Source organism: Schistocerca americana, chromosome 1 (genome assembly GCF_021461395.2).
Source record: "Schistocerca americana isolate TAMUIC-IGC-003095 chromosome 1, iqSchAmer2.1, whole genome shotgun sequence".
NCBI lineage: Eukaryota > Metazoa > Arthropoda > Insecta > Orthoptera > Acrididae > Schistocerca > Schistocerca americana.
Window position 1 is genome coordinate 235,587,695 of NC_060119.1, and position 6,067 is coordinate 235,593,761.

Consider the following 6,067-nt stretch of genomic DNA (forward strand, 5'->3'; position numbering starts at 1 on the left):
AATTCATCGACAGTTGAAGGAGACATGTGGTGATGGAGTTTTGAATGTGTCGAAAGTGTGTTTGTGGGTGCGACAGTTTAATGAAGGCAGAGCATCGTGTGACAACAAACCGAAACAACCTCGGGCTCGCACAAGCGGGTCTGACGAAATGATCGAGAAAGTGGAGAGAATTGTTTTGGGGGATCGCCGAATGACTGTTGAACAGATCGCCTCCAGAGTTAGCATTTCTGTGGGTTCTGTGCACACAATCCTGCATGACGACCTGAAAATGCGAAAAGTGTCATCCAGGTGGGTGTCAAGAATGCTGATGGGCGACCACATGGCTGCCCATGTGGCATGTTGCCAAGCAATGTTGACGCGAAACGACAGCATGAATGGGACTTTCTTTTCGTCGGTTGTGACAATGGATGAGACGTGGATGCCATTTTTCAATCCAGAAACAAAGCGCCAGTCAGCTCAATGGAAGCACACAGATTCACCGCCACCAAAAAAATTTCGGGTAACCGCCAGTGCTGAAAAAATGATGGTGTCCATGTTCTGGGACAGCAAGGGCGTAATCCTTACCCATTGCGTTCCAAAGAGCACTACGGTAACTGGTGCATCCAACGAAAATGTTTTGAAGAACAAATTCCTTCCTGCACTGCAACAAAAACGTCCGGGAAGGGCTGCGCGTGTGCTGTTTCACCAAGACAACGCACCCGCATATCGAGCTAACGTTACGCAACAGTTTCTTCGTGATAACAACTTTGAAGTGATTCCTCATGCTCCCTACTCACCTGACCTGGCTCCTAGTGACATTTGGCTTTTTCCAACAATGAAAGACACTCTCCGTCTCCACACGTTCACCAGCCGTGCTGCTATTGCCTCAGCGATTTTCCAGTGGTCAAAACAGACTCCTAAAGAAGCCTTCGCCGCTGCCATGGAATCATGGCGTCAGCGTTGTGAAAAATGTGTACGTCTGCAGGGCGATTACGTCGAGAAGTAACGCCAGTTTCGTCGATTTCGAGTGAGTAGTTAATTAGAAAAAAAATCGGAGGCCTTAGAACTTGAATGCACCTCATATATCTCTGACACCTGGATGCAGAAACGTAGAGTGTAGTAGAATCATGTAGCGGTGTGTACAGTGTGTATCTCATTGACACCTTACTTGGAGAAACTGCATTTTGGTGACACAGTGGCTTGTATTGTCAGTGTCCTTTCACTGAGACAGCTCTGTGTAATTGTGGCTCTCGAAGTCAAAGCTCAGCATTTTTGACACAGTGGCTTGTAATGCCAGTGTCCTTTCACTAAGAAAACTCTGTGTATTTGTGGCTCTTGAAGGCAAAGCTTAACATTGGTCAGCGGTTGCCACTCAAGAACAGGTATTTATTGCAGACAGCCTTCATTATGACAGACCACCTTGGTTGCTACCATCATTGGAAATGACATCATTGATGCTGACATCATGTGTGCATGTGCATTTTGTAATTTGTTTGTGTGTCCTGTTTAGACTTGTTAAACATGGTTTGAAACAGTGCTTGCAAGAGTCATTCGTACCAAATTGAACATTACTGTTATGTGAAGCTGCCTGGTGTGTTGCTTGTAGCTCAGAATGACTTACAAAACTCTGTAAAGATTTGTAATGATGTGTCACTGTGCTGTGATACTTCACTATTTGTTAATTCGGCAGTGCCTTCTGCGCTACCACTGCGGTCATCCGTTACATTGTTTGACCTTTGTAATGAGGCAGTAGACACTTGTGTCTCATTATCTGTGCGAACATTTTCCGCTTCAGTCTCTGAAGGCTGGGAATGTTCTGGAGAGATAATCTCGTCATTAGTGGTGTCTGCATTTGCAAGTTCCCAGAGATTTCTAACGCGACTAGCGGATCTCGTGTTGTGAGCTATCGTTAGTAATAATCAGAAAAGTCCGACAGAAACTAATTTCTCACCAACGAATCTAACTCGTTACAAAATCACTTACGAAACAGAGATAACGACTTATGCCGATGGAAGATTAATTGCCTGACACTTAGGATCAGTCATGTCACACAGAAAAAATCATGTTCGTAACTCTTAGTCCTCGACAGTGAGTCGTGAAATATGTCACACACAGTTCTTATAATTAACATAGATGGACAATAATACACAGTTATTGCTGAAAAAGAAAGTACATATATAATTAGTTACAAGGCAGTGCAGCTGCAACCACTGTGTGTGTAATGTTGATCTGACTGTGTTTTTATATTTTCCAATGGTGTCATCTAGCAACAGAGTTCTCCATATGTAACGTATATGAAGGTTAGATTCTGTTTACTTATAGGTCAGGTTTCTTATCATGTCCATTTTCACCGACAAACATAGGCAATATTGGCTGTAGCTATGTTACAAATTTGACGCGTACACATTACACTGTGTCTGTAGAAGATTACTACATGAATGTTTTCCAGTATATATTAACATAAAGTTGTCCTTATTCTTGTGGTAATTGTATGTCAGATGAATGAATTTTTAAAAAATGAGAAAATTATTTTTTCAGTGAAATTCCTGTAGCGTATCTTCATTCATAATCAATTGTAAGCACCAGTTTTTGGAATAGTGGTCTGTTATACTTGATTTGCTGCTGAAATATTGCCAATGCACAAAATCTTCACCAATGTTAAGAACATTTTTTCCCGAGTGAGTTTCACATGAAGATATGTCACTATGACAAATCTGCCTTTGCATGATGATCATGGTTTCATAACATCTGTTTTTTGAATCTTTCTATGATCAGTATCATCCAAGGAAACATCCCAAATCTTTCTCCAGAATAAACATGTGAATAAAATATAAGAATTAATATAAGAACTGTTATTAGGAAGAAATGTCAGAATTGGAAAAGATTATAACCCTAGAAGATACCATTCACAAATAATATATTATATAATAAATGTGTGTCCTTTATTGTGAAATCCACTTCTAATTTTACAATTAATGTAAGGCCTTTGTATCCCTTAATGTGATAAGAATCTTTTATCAACATAAATAAAAACAATAATTGGGGTTCGAAAAAAGGGCACAAAATTAAGAATCTGCAACGCTAGCCACTGAGTCACAATTTCATCTGAGGGCAACAAAATGGGGCATAGAATTTCGTCAACATGCGGCTGTACTGTAAAGATGGCGTGGATGACAACCTAAGGGGTCGTACTGTGAAAAGGAGTGGCACCCAAGATGATTACTCCTCGTTGTCAAGCAGTATGGTGGGCCACAGTCAGGTTGCTATTCCACTGCTGCCCAGGGCGGCACAAGACGCCTATTCGGCCTGGAATCTCATTGACTGGATTATTATTGTCTTCAGTGATGAGTTCTGCTTCAAAATGAGCCCCAATGACCACCGAATACGTATCTGGAGACGTCTCAGACAGTGGTGGTATACCAAGCCAATTGTTGCCTGCCATATGTCCTGACAACCAGGAGTGATGGTCGAGGGTGCCATTTCATTTCATAGCCGGGTCTCCTCAGCTTATCATCCGCAGCACTCTTGCAGCACAATGGTATGTCCACGAGTTGATGATATTCTACGCCCCACTTTGTTACCCTTCATGGAAAGCCATTCTGGGCTTACATTTCAGTAAGATAATGCTCGCCCGCTCACGGCGAGAGTTTCTACTGCTTGTCTTCATTCTTGCCAGATCTTACCTTGGCCCACAATTGAGAACGTTTGGAGCTTTATGGTCAGGGCCCTCCAGTCAACTCCGGAATTTGACGATCTGACCCACCTATTGGACAGAATTTGGCAAAGTATCTCTCAGGAGGACATCTAACTACTATATCAATCAACGCCAACCCGAGTAACTGCTTGCACTATGGGCAGAGGTGGACCAACATATTATTGATGTACTCGATTTGTCAAGCTTTTCTCTTGAATAAATCATCCAATTTTTCTGAAAGTGTAATGATTTATTTATACATGTTCATCACATGTACCGATTTCCATGCTATTCCTCTGTGGTATGTCAGTTTTGCTTTACACTGTATTTAACCTTTTAGAATAAAATAGATACCTTTTATATAACGGACCTGTCCAGAATCGTTTCTTACTTATAGGTACACACAGTATGACCTCACGTAGTAAACAAAACATTAACGTTTTACATGGTGCAGGTTATATCTCTAAGTTCAAAAAACTGTTACAGCAGATTACAAATATCTATCACCCATGAGAATCCACATTCATATTAAGCACAGCCAAACAGTCTGAGATTAATCACAGGATTAGAACAGAGGAAAAACGCAGGTGCACAAAATGTGTAGACTGTGTGTAGGGGGCCTCTAGCCCAAATGAGGGCACCATATATTATTTGTCAGAAAAGATGGGCATTGGACCCATCATCACTGTGACTGTCAACCTAGCACTATATAATTACAGACCTATGGAGATGTGCCGTTGTGAGCTCAGAAAGACACGTACTCCACGTGCAGAAGGACAGTGACTAACTGTTGTGGCATTCTGTGGCCAGTGTCCTGCTGTACAGACATAAGTAGTTCATCAGCATTCTGAGATAGCATCTTGTGTGGGTTTATGCATGAGACTGCTGTATGCAAGCCTGAAGCTCTTCCCTCCTTGAAGCTTGCTAAGATTACACACAAGCAGCTGAAGGCAACGAAACACAGAAATAACTCATCATCGAGATTTAATTACTTGAAATGGATTTGAGTTTCGTTTCAACAAGAGCTTTTCCTAAACCATCCTAATGCAGTGCGGTGGAATGAACGTTATCAGTAACCAAGAAGGGTGTAGCTTCTCTGTGTTAATGTAGTATTGTTTTATCATGAGTGGTGACAATTTTATTTGTCTCAGTGTATGTGTTTCGTGTTAAGTAATATCAGCTTTTATTTCTCAATAAATCACTTTTGTAGAAAATTTAAGAAACAAATGTCTTCTATCTTACGGACCTACAGCCTACATTCATTCAAATTTATATATTCTTTCCTGTCATTATTCATTGCCAAAGGTTACAAATGTCGTTTGCACTACCAACTGAGTATGTGAAATATTTAACATTTCAAATTGCTAACAAATTTAAATGTTTAATATTGATTCATTAGTTCTGTTCAGGGTATCTTTCCCCCTTTTATTTTATATTTATCTTACCGCAGCATAATAAATAACATGCGTATACCTCACCCTAGGAGGATCAGTCTGTTTGAACTCAGAGGCAGAGGGCTTAAATCATGTATTTTCTGCCGCATTCAGCTGCAGGTATCTCGCAATCGGACCATTAATCTGGCATCATGTTTCGCTATTGAACGAAAGAATTAGTGCTCTCTGGATGCTACAAGTAACATTTTGCAATGCCGGATATTTATTGAGTTATTGATCTCCAAAGTTAGCACCAAGGGCGGAAAGCACATAATTTCTGCCATATTCTGCTACCCATATGACCTAAGTGGACAGTTAATCTGCATTCATGTTTTATTATTTAACTAAAGAGGGAGTGTAGTATGGACGCTGCAAGCGGCATATTGCGATGGCCAATATTTAGAGTGACCTCGGAATTTAGCCAACGAAAGCACCCTTCACGTATTTCTACGATATTCAGTTGGCGTTATCTCGTAATCTGCCGGTTAATCTGGCTGCATGTTTTGTTATTAAACAGAAGAAAAAGTGTACTATATATACTGCAAGTAGTATATTGCGACGGCGGATGTGTATGTAATTATGGGCATCTGAATTTGGAGGCTGATGTCGCTCGGGTCGGGACGCGTTCCAAAATAATCTGCGTGTAGCCTCTAGCCGCGTACGTTGACGCCCCTGCCCTCAGGTAGTGAAAACATATCCGAAGTTCTATACTATGATTGAAGCCTGTCCGGCATCACCCCTTTCCCCGAAACTGACAGACAAATCATATGCAAATTCCCCCATATTCCGGTGGCACCTGGCTTAAATAGTGGAATGGACCGTTGACGGGGCGGGGGTAGGAGGGTTGATATGGCGAAATCGCTGATCCACTTCGCGTTAATGAATGGCGAACCTATAGCTGGCTATATAGAAAGTATTTTTGCCGCACTCAACTTGTTTACAGTTGTTTACTCTCGTTCTG